General features: G+C 41.4%; 1 protein-coding gene across 24 annotated transcripts in view; it reads right to left on the bottom strand.

The window, feature by feature from the left end:
• SLC45A1 (solute carrier family 45 member 1) overlaps positions 1-18,422 on the bottom strand; it is a 72,054-nt gene that overhangs the window by 28,422 nt on the left and 25,210 nt on the right. For 5 of the 24 annotated variants that reach the window (XM_074560466.1, XM_074560462.1, XM_074560487.1 and 2 more), the window contains exons 1-3: positions 13,448-13,611; positions 11,136-11,257; positions 10,289-10,465 (exon numbers count right to left, since the gene is read on the bottom strand). The exons of 5 other annotated variants lie outside the window; for them this stretch is intronic. The gene's annotated coding sequence lies outside the window, so the exon portion shown is untranslated. Of the gene's footprint in view, positions 1-5,298; positions 5,317-10,288; positions 10,466-11,135; positions 11,258-13,447; positions 13,630-17,290; positions 17,612-18,422 lie in introns of those variants that run through there. 14 more of the 24 variants (XM_074560468.1, XM_074560479.1, XM_074560470.1 and 11 more) reach the window with 7 other exon arrangements.

Genomic DNA, 18,422 nt, shown 5'->3' with positions numbered 1-18,422 from the left:
CACCAAAGTCCTTACTAAGAAATACTCGGGTTTCTGCATCTGGTCAAAGGTGCTCCACAGCCATTGACTGATGAGAGCGCCTACATCAAAGGTGGCAGAGTTTTGCTCATGGATGAACGCTGAGCTGCGAGGATGCTGGGCTGTAAAACAAGGTTCAGTATCAGTGCAGGAGGGTACTGGGACAAAATAATCCCTCGAGTATTTGGAGAGAGGAGCCATGAAATAGCTAAAATACCTCTAAGTCTGCACCACAGAAAAAGGTTTACTACAAAACAGTAATACTTTTAAGAGTCATAAAGAATTTGGGAGGTCTTGCAAGAAGGAAAGATGAAGAGACAAAAAAAAAAATAACGTGTGACTGACAGCCCTGACTAGAACTTCTCTGCTAGTAAATAAAATGCTGTGACATCAATTGTGATAGAACTCCACGTAAAAGCAATTTTAATTTCAAAACATTTGGATTAAGGAAACACAATCGTAGCTTAATGTATTTGGGACGCAATCAGAAAACCGCATTTAAGATGGTAAATTTGCCTTTCTACTCCACCTAACCTACAGAAAAATCTGCAGAACATTTCAGTATTAAGATAGAACACTCTGTAAGAACTTGATGATTATTACTTTACACATTAGAAGTGTTTCTATTCCATTCTTTGAGATTTTATCGTGCAAATCATGCAGAAGTGGGTGACTGAACATTCCAAAAGGCTTAACACAACTTTTACCTTGTTTGCTTAGGCAAATATTCTGATACCTGTCACCAGTTCAAATTTAATCTTGTCCCAGGGTTAGAAAACAGGTCACTGTACGTTATGTTTGCCATTTTGTTGCGAAACTTCAGTGCATTTTCATACCAAGGACACATGAAACAATTTCTAGGCCAGCTGACTTCCCTGGTACCACAGTTCCCTCTTGGCTGCTACAGGATTCCCACATATTTGTCTTTTTTTGAAGAACACAAGTACCGAAGAATAATTTGGTCCTTTAATTGTTTGCAGAACCTAGGAATGGTTTCTCCGACCGAATGTGAAAGAAGTGCCAAGTTTTAATTTCATCATTACATGCAAACCTGAACCGGAGCTTGGCAGAAAGCCCCACAGTTCTGGTGTTTGAGATCTAACAGCATTTTAGGTTTTCCTTTGTGTTGCAGGCTCATCAGATTTCAAGCACATTTCCATGTTTATAAAGCAGCTGAGCTGACCCAACACAAATGAACAGGTGGAAAGCCACAGGAAACCGAAGCACTACCAATTACCTGCAACTGAATACCATTTCTCAGAGAGACAATACAAGACGCTGATGAAATGCAGATATCCACTTCTGGAACCGTGTGCTGGCTGGCAAGTTACAAGCTTTCACTCCGGGCTGCAGCCACCCGCCAGCTGACCCGCTGCTGGCTACCAGTGACTCAGGCCCGACGGGCCCGGCCCTCCCGGTTCCGCAGCTCCTGACTCAGGCCAGCACCCTGGGGCCTCCCCGTGGAGCGCCCGTACCTCCTGCTCCACAACCTCTCCCGGCATTCAAAGCAATCCAATGCCCAGAGTGCCTCGGGAAATCTCAGTTTCAGCAATAAGAAAGAAGAGTTAGTTAAGAAAGAGGAGCAAGGAAGCATTAGCAAAAGTATCTTTGGCTTCGGATCCGGAGGAGTGGAGAGCATCTGCCGCCTGACAGCGGGGACGGGACAGCAGGGCAGCTGGCAGCGCTGTGAGGGAGGAGACACGTTCCTGGGTGATGCTGCGGGCAGTACAGGAAAAACTGTCATCTCCCACAGCAGCGCATTGCCTCTCAGGGATCCGACACCCACGGCTTCCACAGCACCAAACGCTCCTTTCCCTCCTGGCTAAAATGCATGTTAAATATGATGAGCCTGCAACAGTTAAACTACAGCTAGGGCTCTCTGTTTGGATAAAAGCATTAAATACAAGTGGAAAAACCGATAGTATTTGTGAAGCCCTGAAAAAGAAAATCCAGGATGCCAAACTCCATTTGTAATACAGTAAACTTCTGTGAAAAATAAATGCAAACGGTCTTGATGCTCCCCTTCCCAAGATCCACACACACTGCCCAGAGAGCAGAAAGCAGTTTTTGTAAAACACCACCAGGATTCACACACATTCACAGGCCCGCTGGCACCGCAGCCATCTGCTGGCAGAGGAGGAGAGCAGAGGTGCAGCCTCTCAGAAAAAGGCATGCACATGGACAGGACGGGACACAGCAGTTCTGACAGTCTTTGATTGAATTTCCTGGAGAAACTTTTACATGGTGAGGATTTGTGGATCTCTTCAGGCTTTCTGGGGTCAAAGGCATGCAAATTCCCTGCAGCAGAATGTCCCAATGCTATCAACGAGTGCAAAAAAGGTTCAGGTTTTTTTCAATTCTCTTCCTTGCACATGACCAGCCAAGACTCCTCCATCTTATCTACCTGCTTATGAACAAAATTTGTTGTCAGCTGCTAGTCAAGTGCTCCACAAGTCTCCAAACACCACATGCCCTTCACCTCGTGCCTCTACTACATGCGTCCTCACCACAAGACAGTGTGACTCATAGTCTGCCCGTACAGATCACAGCCTATGCAGCTGCTGATCAGGGTGAGGAGGTATCAGCCACATCCTGAAAATGGAAGGGACCACAAGGTAGGACAGACAGAATGGCACTGACAGGCCTGTGAGTCAGAACACAAGGGAGAAATGAAAGGTGTTGTCGACAGCATGAGGAGCCTGGAGATAACAGGGAGCCTAATTGCTAGACACATACAGAATGGTGAATCAAGGTAAAATCCCTCCACAGCAGCTGCCATAACATTCTCTCAGCACATGTTCCTGAGCACAGAGTCTCTCTGTGGTGTATTTGTACCACTGTGAACAGCTTTTTTAGACCACCGTACAGTAAGAAGGCTTCAGGGAGTCTTTTGTCATTATTAGTTATGTTAGAACAGACTGGACCTTTGTCTCTCTGTTAACTTTTTGAGTCAACTCCATCGGTCACCAGCCAGAAATCCTAACTTGAAATGCAGTCTGGTGTTTTGTTAATAATATACTCTGTGTTTGTTCATGCTCTTTAATCGCATGGTTTTTTGCTCTGTGGAACATCCTGTCTCTCTGGCCTAAACCAGTTCAGAGGCAAAGATGCTTTGGACTGAACCCAGACAACACATGTATATTTTTGCCTTGCTCTGGAAACCCTATGTCAATTTAAAGCCAATCAGTAGAGTTTGTATTACCGTATTTTCCTGAAGAATACAATGAACCTGCTTATAAGACATATGAACAGATAGCCCTGTGCCCGCCCCCTCTCCAAGAGGAAACCCTTCACCTCTCCAAAGACAGTAAAAAACTGAAGGGGAAAGGCTAGCACACCGACACATTTGTTAAAACTAACTGCTCATAAGAAGCTGTTCATCTATTGCTACTGCTGTGTTTCTTACACATCAGCAAATGCGGTAACTGTTTATTTTTCTGGATTCTCACGCTAAGGTCATAGCATTAATGTTTCATACTAAAGTGCTGGGTTTTTTCTAGTTTTGTGCAGGAGGTTTTGGGTTTTTGTGCATGTTAAACTAATCTCAAAAACTTGTATTGTGTTTCTACTTCCGAGTATTAGGAAACCACCAAATAGGGCTCCAAATCACTGACACTTACGAGCAGAACATATTATAAGTAAAATTGCCACTAAACTGCTAACACCACAGATTCATGGATAACTTTCCCAAAAAATCTGGGTTCTACCACTATTGCCTCCTGAACCATGCATAACCCAGAGTGTATCCATGATGCCCACTGGAGAAGGGAATATTCCAACCGCAGCAAATCCTCTTTCAAGCCTCATCTAGCTGATTCATGCTTTCACAAGTTGGATAACAGGTTTTTATTCAGTCACTTTGATTTCTACCATGTTGCTAAAAGTTTACAGAGTGCCTCAATGCTTCTCCCTCTACTTGATTTGCGTAACACCCAACAGATAAATAACTGAAACTGTGTCAGCATAGTTGGGGCTGGGGGGGGGGAAACACCAAACAACCCAACCCAACAACAAAAAAACCTCGACTTCCAGATCCCAAAAATAAGAATAAACTTTGGAATTCAAAAGCTATACTAACGTGGAGTTGTAAGACCCAGTAAATAAATGTATTGGACAAAAGCCATGTCAAACCAAACGCATATTTGCTTTGTAACAAACATATACTGTAGCATAAAGAAACCAGGACTGACCGTAAGGAATTTACAAAAAAAACATTTCACAGGGACATCTTAATTAGTCTGAAAAGACCTATTCTGAAACTAAGAAGATAAATTAATCAATAATTAGCAAAAGTACTGCAAAATGATTTATCTGTTCCAAAAATAAGCGCGGCTGTTTGGAATGTTTATCCATGTTCCCCACATATAAGCAAGCATTTGATTCCTGTCTTACAGGCAATACTCAGGTTAGTCTTCACTGTGGGACAGGTACAAAAGTGTCCTTACTATTAACTCGCACATTGGACATTATCCATAAAATTACATAGCTACTTATTGCTGGAGATCCACTATTAAATGGGATTTGTGGTTTTAACCTTTCATCATAACATAGATTAAATCTGCATTTTTGTAGAAGCAGAGCACATAATCCTAGTAAGAGACTATTTATCCTACACAAAAATAATTAAACGTTCTATTACTGATTTTCTGAGCAACAAATTCTGTTTTGCTGGTCGGAGACACTATTTCTTATACATATTTTAAAAAGCTAATGCTAATTAATACACATAGTATATCCAGTAAGAATGCTGGTGCTCAAATGCCAGGGCAATAACGAGAAGGGATCTGCTGACTGCAGCACAGTGCTCCTAAGGACATTTGTGTCATTCAATGTGGAAATAACATGGGTATTTTATATGTCCCAAAATTTTACATTTAGGATTAATATGAATGAAATGGTACTATTTGGAGCCCTTGGGATCACTGTGAATGAATGCCATTCTAATTGGCACGACCGGATGTGACTCTGAGACAAACTCTCATTACTTCTGTGTGCGTATTTGCAAACTGAGCTCCAGAAGCACATTAACTGCAAGGCATTTCTAACGCACATAGTTTGCTGCAGACAGGCATGTACCAGAACTGTCTGTGAAGACTGGGTATCTCTCCTGACCACCTAATTTTATTCTGCTGATGCTGCACTTGTATCAGTTTGATTTTGTGAACTGACTTCTACCCGACCTGCCCTCGCAGGAAAAGGATGCTCTTTTGACCAATGAGGAAATATCACATACTGTGCAGTTTGTTACACTGCCATTTTAGTAGAAAATAGTTTACTGACCTATCAAAGCAAGCAGCTCTGTGAGCCGCAGAAGCAGTGGATCCCGGGTTTAAATGGATTTTGGGGCTCCTGCCCAATTTACAGCTCTCCACTGTCTTCAACTCATGCCAGTAAAATTCTCTTCTGCTTCCTGTCACAACAGACTCCTGTGAAATAACACATGGGCTGCTATACTTGCTCAGAGAAACCAGATGACAAAAAGCGTGGAGAAAAATTTGACAAGGTTAGCCCATTCTTGCACGACAGCTCCCTATTTTCCAAAATGTATATTCAAATAATTATAGCTAAGGCTACATACATTTCTTCTCAATTTGCTAGAAATTGTCATAGATGGGATTGTACTCATCCTCACCAAATGCTCAAACGCCCATCTAAAAAGCAATTTTGAGGAACAAGAAACATGAAATTCTGGCATTCAAAGTCTCCTGCTTTGTCATTAACCCTATTTCCCAAGTAACGTTCATAACACAGAAATTAAATAGAGCGAAGTATTACACCGTAATCACTAGTATTTTATTTTATTTGAAGGCAAATATTAGGACATATAAAAATATGAAATTGGTGGTCTGAGAACTCAAGAGTTGTTTTTTTTTTATTCAAAGGAATACTATTTATTGAGAAAAAAAAAAAGAAATTACCTCACACAACCTGAGTTCTCATTTCTAATAAAAAAAATCTCCCTGTTAACAAGAGAAAATGGAAATTAATGCCCCCCCTTTTCCCCCTTGCTATCCTATAATTTCATTTCATTAAAATTCAGGTAGCATTGACATCTGTAGACACCTTTGAAGGGTGAAAGACTAAGATAAAAGCCCACTCCCAAAAACTCAGTGTTTCCCTTAAAAGCCTAAGTTACAGCTACAGACCTGGCAGTCTGCGTCTCCGTTTTAAGTCCTTTCACAGCCTGTATGATAGATACCACCCACCCTAAGCCTATATGCCTGCAGCTTCAAACTTCAGTGACGTAAAGCCATCTGAAGAAATAACAGCACAATACTCTTGTCCATAAGGAATTTTTTAGGCTTGCATAAAAACTCCTGCAGCATTTTTAAATTGCTATTCTTTTTTTAGAACTGCAGGAGACAGAACAAGAAAATGTCTTTGTTAACACTTCCGCAAAAAGCAAAAGTAGAGATCCTTGGGGCAGCACAGAGCAGCTGTTTCTTGTGAGAAGCAGGGTGTAGGTATAGATGACTGAATTGCTGAAGGCTGGGGAAAAGGCAGGAGTGAAAACAAACGTTAAATTTCACAGGCTGAAAAAGGTCTGGGCTTGTACATACCTTCCCTCCTCTCCAGGAGAAGAGGTGCCGGAGAGGACAGTCCCTGTCTTTCATTTCCTCCCCTCCTCTCCACAAATCTGCTGCCCAAACCCCCTTCCCCTGTGCCAAACCCACCCTTTCCCTCAGCAGCTCTCTACTCCTGCCAGGTTCTTGTGCAGAGCAAGACCTCTGTCTGTCTCTTGTCCTGCCTTAATGATTTTAGATTCCAAAAGGTTTCTGCGACTTCACTTTAAAAGCGACACACACTTCAAGCTTCTACAGAGCTAACTTTTGTACGTAACAAAACTTGTCTGACAGGTGGATCTTGAAAAAGAAAATTCTTGGAATTTAAATTTAGGACCAATGTGATACTCCACTGTGATCTGACACCACAGAGACCTAACGTTTTTACACAGTCATTTCTGAAGGCAAAGAGTGAGTGTGAGCTGGATAAAACCCTCACGAAGAAGCCCGGACAGTGCTTACAAATTTCAAATGACAGAATTATCACCTCACAGTAAGAAGTGCTAGTGACAAATCATCCACATTTTTCAAATACTGTGCCTTTAATAATTTTTTAGAACTAGTAAATGAAATACTTTTCTTCAAGGAAAGGCCCATGGGGTTTTTTGGTTGCTTGGGCTTTGTTTTTATATATACGTATTTTCAATCTTTGATCCTGACAGTTTACATGCAGTTCTCCTGGAAAAGTTGGAGAAAATCCAAAAGTTCAGCAATAATGCTATGGTGTGTCAAAAAAATACCTGGAGTTAAGTCCTGTGAAGCTCTTTATTTAGAGAAGCAGAAAAGTATTTAAGAAATACCAGCTTTAAAACTCTCCTGCTTGAGATAGGTCTAAACAAACCAATGCCAGTGTTTTGTTTCAAGTCTGAAAACTTAGGGTTGGATGAACTCCAGGAGGACTGAGTGAATTTAAACAGGCAGGAAAAATCATAAATTTTGCTTCTGGAAAAGAGATCTGTGTTTTGCTTGCCAACAGGACACCAATAAACCTTCCCAAGAGGAAAGGAGCTGAACAATAGTTTTTAAGCCATCCATCTGCACAGCCTTCCATTAAATGTTGAGAAATTAAAATAATATTTTGGAGATGAAAGACTAAAGCAGAAAGAAAACATCTCTGGAACAAATAGGGAAAGAACACGCAAGCAAAAACTCTGAACGTGACTTGCAGTGCTGCACACACACAGAAGGGCCACACGCAGATGGACAAGCCCACGCAGCATTTAGGTAACACCTAGCAAAGAGCCTACCTCCCCAAAGGCACTAAAGGACAAAACTTTTTCAGTATCTCCTTGTGAGATGACTCCTCTCTTACATTCTAGCTCCTAGAGTCAATTCACTCTTTTTTTTTTTTTTTCCCCCTGACTTTGGAAAACATTTTCTGGTTAGTAATCCAAAAATAGAGCAATACAGGCAGGGAAGCCTGAAGACACATTATTAGTAACAAGCCTTAGAAAGCTCTGGAAAAAAAATCAGTGCAACTACAGTGACAAAATAAAAGAGAGGCAGAAAGCAAGGCAGTATGTACGATTAAATTTGTGGCATGACAATACATAAAAGACCAAGATGCTGTTCCGCCTGGTTTCACTGCTTCTGCTAGACAGTTAGCTTCTCCATTATTTCAAGCGTGGTAAAAACAAGAGGGCACAGCAGCTCATTTGCATAAACTTAAAAAAAGTTTTAAGTAACTAGAACGGAAGAAGCATCAATCAGCATCTCGCATTTTTTGGCAATACCAACGGCTCCCATAATTCATCCACACAAGCAAAGGCAAGATAGGATTTCCATGCCATCCCTGATCAAAATTCTACTTCAGGAATTAATCTGCTTGGTACAAAAAAGGAAAACACGCAGGAGTGACTTTGTCCTGTCTGTGCTTCCAGCAAAGCCAGCCTTTGGCTGTAACATTCACTGCTAGGAGCCCGACAGCTCAAACAGTTCAGCTGTTTAGACTCCTTTTCTCTTTAAACAACATAGTGGTCTATTTTAAGACACAGAGCAGAAGTAGTAGGTGTTACGATTTGTATACAGTATAATATTTTTGCACAGTCCACTTTTAATGTACCTTATCAAAACCCCCATCAAGTTACAATCCGACAAATCCATCTAGAAGATTGGCTAGCAGGCAGTAACAAAAAATAAGAAGAGCTCAGCGTAGCAGTTATCATGGTGGCAAGTGTGAGAAAGCAATGAACCTTGAAGAAAATGAATTTCAATGAGAGCATAGTAATTTAAGACTGCTGTCTGAACTACAGCTCTTGAAGTTCATCCTCATTCAAATGGCGCCTCACAAAACAGAAGACACAAGAACTGTGGCAGGTCTAAGTCACAAGAATTTGAAGAGATCTGTAAGACATCTCCTAGGCAGCTTATAGGTGCCCATCTGGCACAGAACTGATGTACAATGATGTTATGAACACGAAGGTCCAACAATTTAATGAACACTAGACTGAGACTACATCCTTGCATACTGGCTCATAAAAAAATTCTTGTGTGACTAACGGGAACTCATTTACATTGGGTGGTGCTGGAAGAATAAACAGAGAAGCAATATGCTTGAAAAACTGGAGAAGTGTCAGTTTTAAAGCCCTTAATTTTTCTCACAGAGAAGTGGCAAGCTTGCCTTGCCAGGCTAGGGACTTGGCAGATCAAAGTACATGACATTTAAAAGTCCCCCTTGGGAAACACATGCTTGTGAAAGCCATCTAGGACACAGTCTCAGAGAAAAAAAAAAAAAGTGGATCCAGGAAGGGAGTCCAAAACAGTTTACTAAGACTTTCCCATTCACGAAATAGCAGGGCTCAGTGGTCAGCTGTATATATACCACCTATTTTGTCGATTTTTTGACATTTTATCTGAAATATTCTAATTCCGCATACGTGATAGAAGTAATGTATTTCAAGGATCACCCAAAGTGAGGGGTGTCTGTAGCTAGAGCTCAATGGGAGAGATGGCACTATATGCAGATATCATTGGACCCTAACTCCCTTAGCTTTTTAAGATAAGGATTGTCTGTACAGACCCATTTCACCAAGAAATGTTATTGCAAAGATACATTGGCAGAAACATCTGCTGAGAGACTATCAGTATACTAATTAGATATGTGCACAAAATTAATCGAGAACTAAAGCAAACAGAAAACCTTCAGATAATGCTAAAGTGTCCCTCATCTATATGAGCACCACTTCAAATCTCTTTTTTTCCACTTGATATGAAAACAATAATAAAAGCAAACTAAAATACTCCACAAGACAATTTTCTGACTGAATAGGCTGAGAATATACAGGTGCTGTAGAGAGGCTCTGGGGACCAAGGGACACACACAAGGCAGATCTTCATGTAGCTTATGCACTCCTCTTTTTTTGCACAAGGCCAATATTCTTTGAAAGCAACAGTATTTCCAAATGTAGATTTGAGTCAGTCTGACTATCAAACTAATTACAGGAAGTCAGAAGAGACTGGCATCCGCATTTAGCATAGTCGAGAGGAGAAAGTAAAACTCCTTAAGAATTTAAGTGCATTAAATGTCCATTAAACATGTATCATCCTTACTGACACGCAATCTGTTTAAAAACAACTTACTTATCAATCTACTCTAAAATAAAAAAGCCCACAATATAGCAGGGCAGCAGATTTATCAGATGGGCAGAACTACCATTAAAATGAATTTATTTCCAGACTGTTTCTTTCTACTTGTAATGTCTACTTACATGTACAGTAGACAGTATTTTAAAAGCAGGACAAAATGTTCTCATGGACTATATCTGGAAATACACAAGGTCAGTGGGAGCGCGTCAGTATTAGCCAGGTCTTCTTCAGCAGGAGGTTATGCAGGCTCCAGCATCATGAGAGATCATCACAAATAAGGCTGGTATGAACTGGTAAGCCTGGAACAAAGGAATAGACTACTTAACATCTGAGCTTGATGAACAATAAGTTCAGGTAAATTTATAGCATTTTAGAACTTGCAGTTTTATTCACGCTGAGAAGCCCACCTCAGCTAGGAATGCAGTTATAGCAATGCTATGAGATCAAGCAAATGAGTTTGAAGAATGACTCCTCTTTGTACAAGGAACACATCTCAGCAATTCCACTCTAGAATGGTTATATCAGTAAAAAAAAAAAAATGGTGCCATATCCAACCACTCCCCTCAACACCCATGGCAGAGCTTTGAAGACTTCGGTATTGCAAATCAATTTCCTACGCTACAAACAAAATACTTTTGAAAGGGCTCTGACCATGGGCAATCCTCAGCAGCCCTACTGCATCCAGGACACTTCCAGGGTCCAAGCCACACACTACTCGTATTTCTGCTTAAACTTGGGTCTCGCCCAATTAAAGGCCTGGCTTTCTTCCGCTGCAGCTCTATTAGCATTGCCAGCTAAGAGAATTTATGCAGAGAGAGAAGGGACTGGCATTCCTTCTACAATAGGGCCAATTGTCTCAGGCTGCCACATTCAGTTAAATGTTTACTTTGTTGTTTCACAACTCAACAGGAAGCAAAAGGTCAGAGAGGCCCCACTGCAGAACAGAGATGTTGTCATTCATCTATTCACCTCAAGCCAAGATTCCAGTGGGAGACTACTGGTTTCCATTTTTTTTTTTCCTCTTCCTCCAGGAGACAGATACCAGGTAGTAAATTAACGCTCCAGCAATTCTTCCAGTCTGGTTTCATATCCTACAAGAAACATTAGAAGTCTGAAAGTATTCTATCAAGACCCTGACAGGGGAACACTGCCAGGATTTGTTCACCAAGACTGGTTCATGGAGAAAGATTCATCTCAGACTAACCTTGAAGACCAGTCTTTTTGGCACACTTGAACATGAGAGCTACAGATAGAGACAGAAGTGTGCAGAGCTTCCTGCAACACAAAACTCTCCATTTGAAATGGTGAAGATCCTACTCCAATTCTGAGTCCTTCAGAAGCTGCATTTGTCAGCACGAAGGTAAAATAAGAACAACTGTTTAACAGGAATAAGAGTATGTGTTATTCTTGGCTTGTTATGAGTGGACAACCTGCAGTTTTGCTCTCAGTCAATTAACTCACTTGGAGAGCCACTTGGCCACACAATCCATTAAAAATAGCCAAAAACTTTCTTAGCCTGTACGTATTTTCTTCCTCTGTTCGATTAACACAAGGAAAAAAACCACTGAGTTTAGCCAATGAAAGCCTGTCACAATAGTAATCGAGCTCTTATTTTCAAGAGGAATATGCATGGGTCAAATAAACAATGTAATTTTCAGCTAATTGCAAACATGCTCTGAGCTCCTGAAGAAAACGTGGAATGTTTACACCTTGCATGAACGAGTCCTGCTCTGATGAAACTTTGACGGCATTGTTTCTGACGGTCTGAGCGGCCAGACGGTTATTGGGACACAGCCTTGGACGGGATGAGTCATATCCCAGCAACACCTGTTTCTCTCCATTGACTACCCAGGAAACTGAGACAACCAGCTCCAAAGCAGAAGTCTATATTTGGACAGGCAAATCCTTCCTGCTCCGTCTCTTCCTGAGCACAGTATGCAGTTCACAGATTAATCAACAACTACAGGACCTGAAGAGACTGGTCTGCCTGCAGAGTCTGGGAAATTTCATCTTCCGCAAAGACCATAACCTCGAAAACACAAAGTGAGACCTTTTCCAGCATACACAGGGGGAATCCCAGATCTCGGGGGTGGGGGGAGAACAAACAAAGAAACCCCACTGCGGCTGACTGAGCAGATGTGTATTAACAAGACCTTCCACCTTCTGAGCTGCTTACACATAAAGTAAACAGTACTCGTTCTGTAGCCTGTTAAAAGCATGGGAGCCCCATTCAAACTGGGCAGCAACTTGTGCACTCTCTGAAACAGCGAGCATGCATCCAACTCCCAGCCTCATTAAAGAGGCTGAAAAACCTACCATTGACCTACAGCGGCCGCAGGATTACACATCTGACTGGAAAAGCACAGATTTCTTGAGGACTGTGCAGTCTATAAACAGCCAGCCAGCCACATAACTCTGACGCACTGAAAATCCCTGGACATGACTCAAAAATATTCCTCACAAAGCTGACGGGAACATTCCTAGGCCAGCTATTCTGGCCACAAGTGCTCTCCTCATCACTGGGTAAGAGCTTTGTCATTCACAGCAACCCTATGCCAGTAGACTCTAGGTTATGAGGCAAATCTTAGGTTTTTACAGATCAGACCTGATCAGCCAGACCAGGCTGTTCACTTCAAAATGGTCAAAAGTCTTCAAATAATTTTCAAGTTCCCATGTCACTGTGGGTACATTTTGTCAGTAGGATTTTAATTCCCAAGTCAATACTGTTACGTTAGCAAATAAAACATTTTCCTATACAAACTATCTTATATCCCATACTATCAAACTATTCAAACAGCATTTTAAGCTATGTATGGAGACTGAAACACATCCACTGATAACTCACAAGTAGGAAATATGATAGAGTGCTTTAACACAGTATTGCTGTATTCCATTCTAATTCCACCGAATCACTCCTTTTTACAAAATGTGAAACTGAGAGGCATTTCTAATTTCATATTATGCAAAAAAGTACTGACTTCCTGTTGCAGAAATAATGGAAGCCAATTTAGAGTTTCCATTTTGCTCATAGTGTCATCTAAGATCACGTACAACATGAAAGATATTTCATTTTTCATCAAAATGACTCAGAAAAGACCACGACACAATATAAAATTTGTCAGCAAGATTTCTCGGAACATTGGACATCTGCCATATTAGTCAAGAATTACGTGTATCCATCTCCTGGCTAACACAGAATTTAAATAGGAACATCCACAGAACACACCACCATATTTTATTCTAAAAATCAGAAGGACAAGCCCTCTGCTTTAGATACTTACGTGTACTTGTGTGTTTCATTTGGCTGACTGTAAAAACAGCTTTTCAGAGCTGAATCATTACAGCTTGATGACACCAAGTAAACGGTAATGGCTTGTGCTCTCATGCAAACAAGCGGGCAAAAGTTAGCAAGAAGAGCCTCAGTGACAGGAATGAGTTGTGCTCTATTAGGACACTGCCCCTCATCTTTTGAATGTTCTCGGAAAGGAAATTTGAGAGCATGCAGCCACAGAACAGAACAAACATCAAATATATTTCATGACGAGCCTGAAGAAACTCCACCTCTGTAGAGTACATATCTCACGCTCGTGTCACAGTGCAGACCACATTAAAACAAAGAGTGTAGTGGGGACACTTCTTCCAGCCCTCTGTAACACTCAGCGTAGCATTTCAGGCTGTGATCCAAAGCCTAATTTAATACAACAGAGGTGTGTAACCTCAGCTTTGTCGTGCTGAGAAGACTGCTGTTAAGGCGTGAGAAAGCGTACAAGCTTAAAGCTATGCAAGATAAGAAAAAGTAAAATCATGGACAGAAGTGCAGTCGTTGAGATAGGAATAAAAGGCCAATGATTCAAGGAAAGAAATAATGTCATGAAAAGGTAACACAAAGCCAAAAAATTCTAACAAGAAAAGAAAGCAAAGAATTCCATGTTTTGGGCCACTTCTATTCTCGGTGAGGTTCCCAGTGCTCCTGCAGATGTTCATGCAAGTGTTTTTCTCCCTTGATTACAATTCGTTAATACCCTATCACAGTCGGAGAAAAATGTTGGCATGAAAACGAGTGCCACACATCTTCCTTTACCAGCCCTCCAGATGATTCATAAGCAATTATTTAAAAGTCTAAAATTGTTCCTATGTGGGGGTAAATCGGAGAACTGGGAAGTTACTCGTATTCCAGGCCATCTACGTGGACCTCAGTGTCTTTCAGCAGGATTCCTGCAAGACCAAAACTATTTCTAAGACTGACTGCTTTGTGACACAAGCTCCGTTGTCAGCTGATTAAAGAGAGACTGTAAGAAGGAGAGAGGTGAGGCTCAGGGTACTGAGGACAAACACACATGCTGTTTCACTGGCCATATTTACTTTACACATACATTATGAACATATTTCCAACAGCCTAGTACCACGCAACTGAATGCAAATAACAGTTTGCTGATGTTATGACAGTAAATAAAATCCCCACAGTTACGTTCATACGTATAAACACTCAAAATTATTGATTACAAAGATGAACATTATCTACCATTTGGTAACACCTAGGAATAAATATGGCAAAATATTTTTAAAACATTACCTATATCTGTAAAGGTCTTCCAGGCATCTCATGAGCTTGGGTTTTGTGGGTTTTTTTTCCCCCTCAGGAACTTAGCTGAGTACTAATAAAGGCATATCAACATTCAACTGCTTTCTGGATGCTAAGTACTGCTATAGATTGAACACCATTCAAACAGTATATAATTCATAGGTTTATGCTACAGTCATTTTCTGCAATGCACGCTCTAAACAAGCTAAAAGTAAACTTAATCTTTCCTGAAGTTTTACTCCTGCTCAGCCTTAATGTCTATTCATGTGGTTCATGATAGCGTGTAGGTGGAATCTGGAAATGAACGGCTCTTCCTCAGTCAAGGCTACGCCATGTTCTGAGAAGCTCGTTTCATTGGCCCCTTTTATGATGAAACCAGAGTAAAACTACTCATGAATGAATTTTTCAGATTGTAAAAAGCTGAACCACAGAAGAATTTGGAGCACCACATTCTTCCTATGTTTGTGGGATCTATGTTCATACTACACCACTAATACACACATATCACGCTTTTACTGATCTTTAGTGACCACAGCGTGATGGCAGTAAACTGTGACGTTCTTGATAAAACCCCAGTGTTTAACAATATCAGTTTGCCAGGTTCGGTTACACTTTTTGGCATGAGTCTCCAGAGAATGCCTGGTTTTAAAAGTAGCTGCTACAATTACAGCTATATATGAGAGATTAGCAATGCCTTTGAAATGTAACTTCATACCCTCATAGGCGTGTTTGCAGCTGAAGGCAAACTGAACTGAAAACAAGCAATACGAGCTGGAGTACAAATTGTGACATCGAAAATACCAACCATCTTGTCTATCAGCTCCTCAGACATGGAACAGATTCTAGAAAAGCTGTCTCTCAGCACTTTTATTTTGCAGCAACCAATAGCCCAAAGCATTAGGCTCACAATGAATGAGCAGGAAAGAGAGCACTTAGGTAGTTCTGACAGGCTGAGTCCTGCACACCGCTGTGCGGTGCTAGAGACCGAGACTGGCTAGGCCTTCGCTCCCAGATGACTCTGCAGCACTTGCAGTCGAGACTAGAACAGAACTATTCACACACATGGCCCTCACCTTTACTCGAGGAACCCATATGATGCTCCACTCTGCGCTGCCCATCACGCGAACTCTGCACCCGTACAGAGCTCTGATAAACAGCCTCAGACCATCTGCAGAAATTCAAAGGAAAGAACTGCGAGGGTATACATGCAGTATGCGACGACCCAAGTTCTACCATATCACTGCTTTTCTTCCTCGCACACAGGTCCTCGCTCGGCCAGCTCCCAAAGCCACCAGTTCACAGCCATGCCACACTAACTCTGGCACGTTGTTGGCAGAAGCGGCGGAGGGGGCACTGCCTGTTTAATCTAGTTTACAGAGTACAGCTCCTGCATATCTAACTACAATCTTGGATTAAAGTTTTTAGGCTCTGCCTATTAATAATGGTTATCAGTTCACTCTTTACACTGAAATTCATCGTTCCCAAAAGAAGCCAGGAGCTTCACTAAGGTAGCAATAACATGGAAATATAGGGGCTGATTCTCAACTACCTATTTAAAGTTCAAAGTAATTTCTTGCTAACCTTGCCTCTTTAAAAACTTTCTAAACATCATTTAGCACTGTATTTTAAGTTGACCACAGGAAGCGCAAACAGGAAAGTCCAGGAGAAGCTTGTCTACCCCTCAGGCATTTCCTGCACTAGTGACAAAAGCATAATGCAAAATTGCTAAGAAAATGCTTTGTGTTTAGGTTATGCTTTTTCTTCCTTTTAGTCAAGAAATATTTGTTCACCAAAAATTGCAGTCTGGAAACAACAATGCCCACCTCTGCACCACTGTGTCTGGCTAGACTCAGAGCTGCTGGGAGCGTGTCTCCAGTAAACCAAGTTTGGGAATAAACTCAGAAAATGAACGAAGCCAAAGCCAAGCTCTTAATTTTTCCACCCACCCTTCAAGCAGAGTGGGTGCTTAATAGTCACTTGATCTACTAGGCCACCCTTTGCTGAAAGGAAATTACCTATACACCTCTCCACTAGCCCTGTAATCACTTAGCTGATGGAAGAAAAATCTCAACGATCCCTTTGAGGAGAAAGCAGATGATTCAAGCATTCCCATGTTAAAAACAAACACTACAAACAATTGAGAAGGCCCCAGATTGTTCCCCAAACTACAATACCCCTGATCATAATGACAGTTAACAGTGAATTCTCTCTTCCTGCTCAGACATCTAGGCAATAAAAGCAAGAATATATACAAAAGAAAAAACATTCACAAAAACTTTTTCACAAGTATTAATCTCTTTTTTCCTTCCTGTGCTGTCTACCAACGTTGCCTAAAAGGCCTTACTTTAGGCTTGCGGAGCAAAACCTGTAACAGGCCAAGTCTCAATGTGTGTTTGCTCCAGCCACAGTTTGACCTTACACTGAAGTACGAGTTGGGCATGTGCTAGCAATTCATTTTCCATCCCTGCTTCATGTCCACAGACAGAAAAGGAATATGCGTGCCAGCAGGTAGACAGAGCACACTCTATTTTAGGTGACTGACCTGGATGACTGGAGAAGCAGGATCTTGAAGTGTCTGCTCCTTAATCTGGACACAGCATCTGATCTCTGCCGAGCATCAAACAGGGATGCTTCTCTGCACTGTTCCCTTTCTTATGATGATTTGTGCTTGCCTACTCTCACTGAAATCTCTACATCCTAAGTAATCAGCACACTCCTCTGCTGTTCCCCACAGTTCCTGACAATCTCGAACAAGAAAAAAATAAAGAGCAAAGACTTAGTGTTCTTAACAATAAAGGTTAATGCATGTATATTAACACAACCCACAAAAAGGAAGAGGGGAGGAGGAAAAAAAAACAACCCACCACCAAAAATCCCCCACACTGTACTCAGAGAAAGCTTCCATTCATTTGAAATAGGTTTTAGTGAAGATTTCAAGATGTTCTCACAGATCATTGAAAAAACAGCACACAGGTTTTCTCTTAAGGTAAACATGGAGTCTTAAACGTCTCCCATTTCATGATGGTTGTTACCATGCCAGCGGGATTCGTGCGCCTGTTTCTGCTAGCTTTCTAGTGTTCAATGCTGTCTGCAGAGCCTTCAATATTCCCTCCTCAAAAAATGCTAGTCATTTTGCCACAACTCTTGCTACTGGGAGGCCTTTCCTGTAGTAAAAGGGAACACTACCTATGTTCAAATCCTCCAGCAATAAGCTGTCGACTCTTCTGTGCCACAATAGAAATCAGAAGGCAAATAACTTTTTTTTACAAGAGGATATTTTCTAGAAGGCCTAGATAGGGTGGGGCAGACTGCAGCAGGAGAATCTTGCTTGTGCCGAGTGATTTCGGAGCACAAGAGACAGATAACATAAATGAATCAGAAGTGCCTTGGGCTCCAAGTTGTAACAGCATTTCTCTCCACATCAGGAGAAAGATCCTGTTGCAGACAACAGCTAAAATCAGGCGGGGAACGTAGCTTTTTAAGTCACCTTCTAAGCTGAGGGACCGAAAATCAAGGAATTCAATGAATTTGACTTCTTCAGCTAACGCGCATACAACAAAAGGCGTGATGGGTCCCGGGGCAAGAAGAAGAGATAAGGCCTCAAAAATGCCTATGGTCTTTCAGCTCCCTAGCAGCATCTTGGTAGCATCAATTCAAACCAAATCAGTTCCTCT

The sequence above is a fragment of the Larus michahellis genome, chromosome 16 (genome assembly GCF_964199755.1).
Source record: "Larus michahellis chromosome 16, bLarMic1.1, whole genome shotgun sequence".
Classification (NCBI taxonomy): Eukaryota; Metazoa; Chordata; class Aves; order Charadriiformes; family Laridae; genus Larus; species Larus michahellis.
The sequence above is the reverse complement of the archived record's forward strand: the minus strand, read 5'-3'. Positions and strand labels throughout refer to the sequence as shown.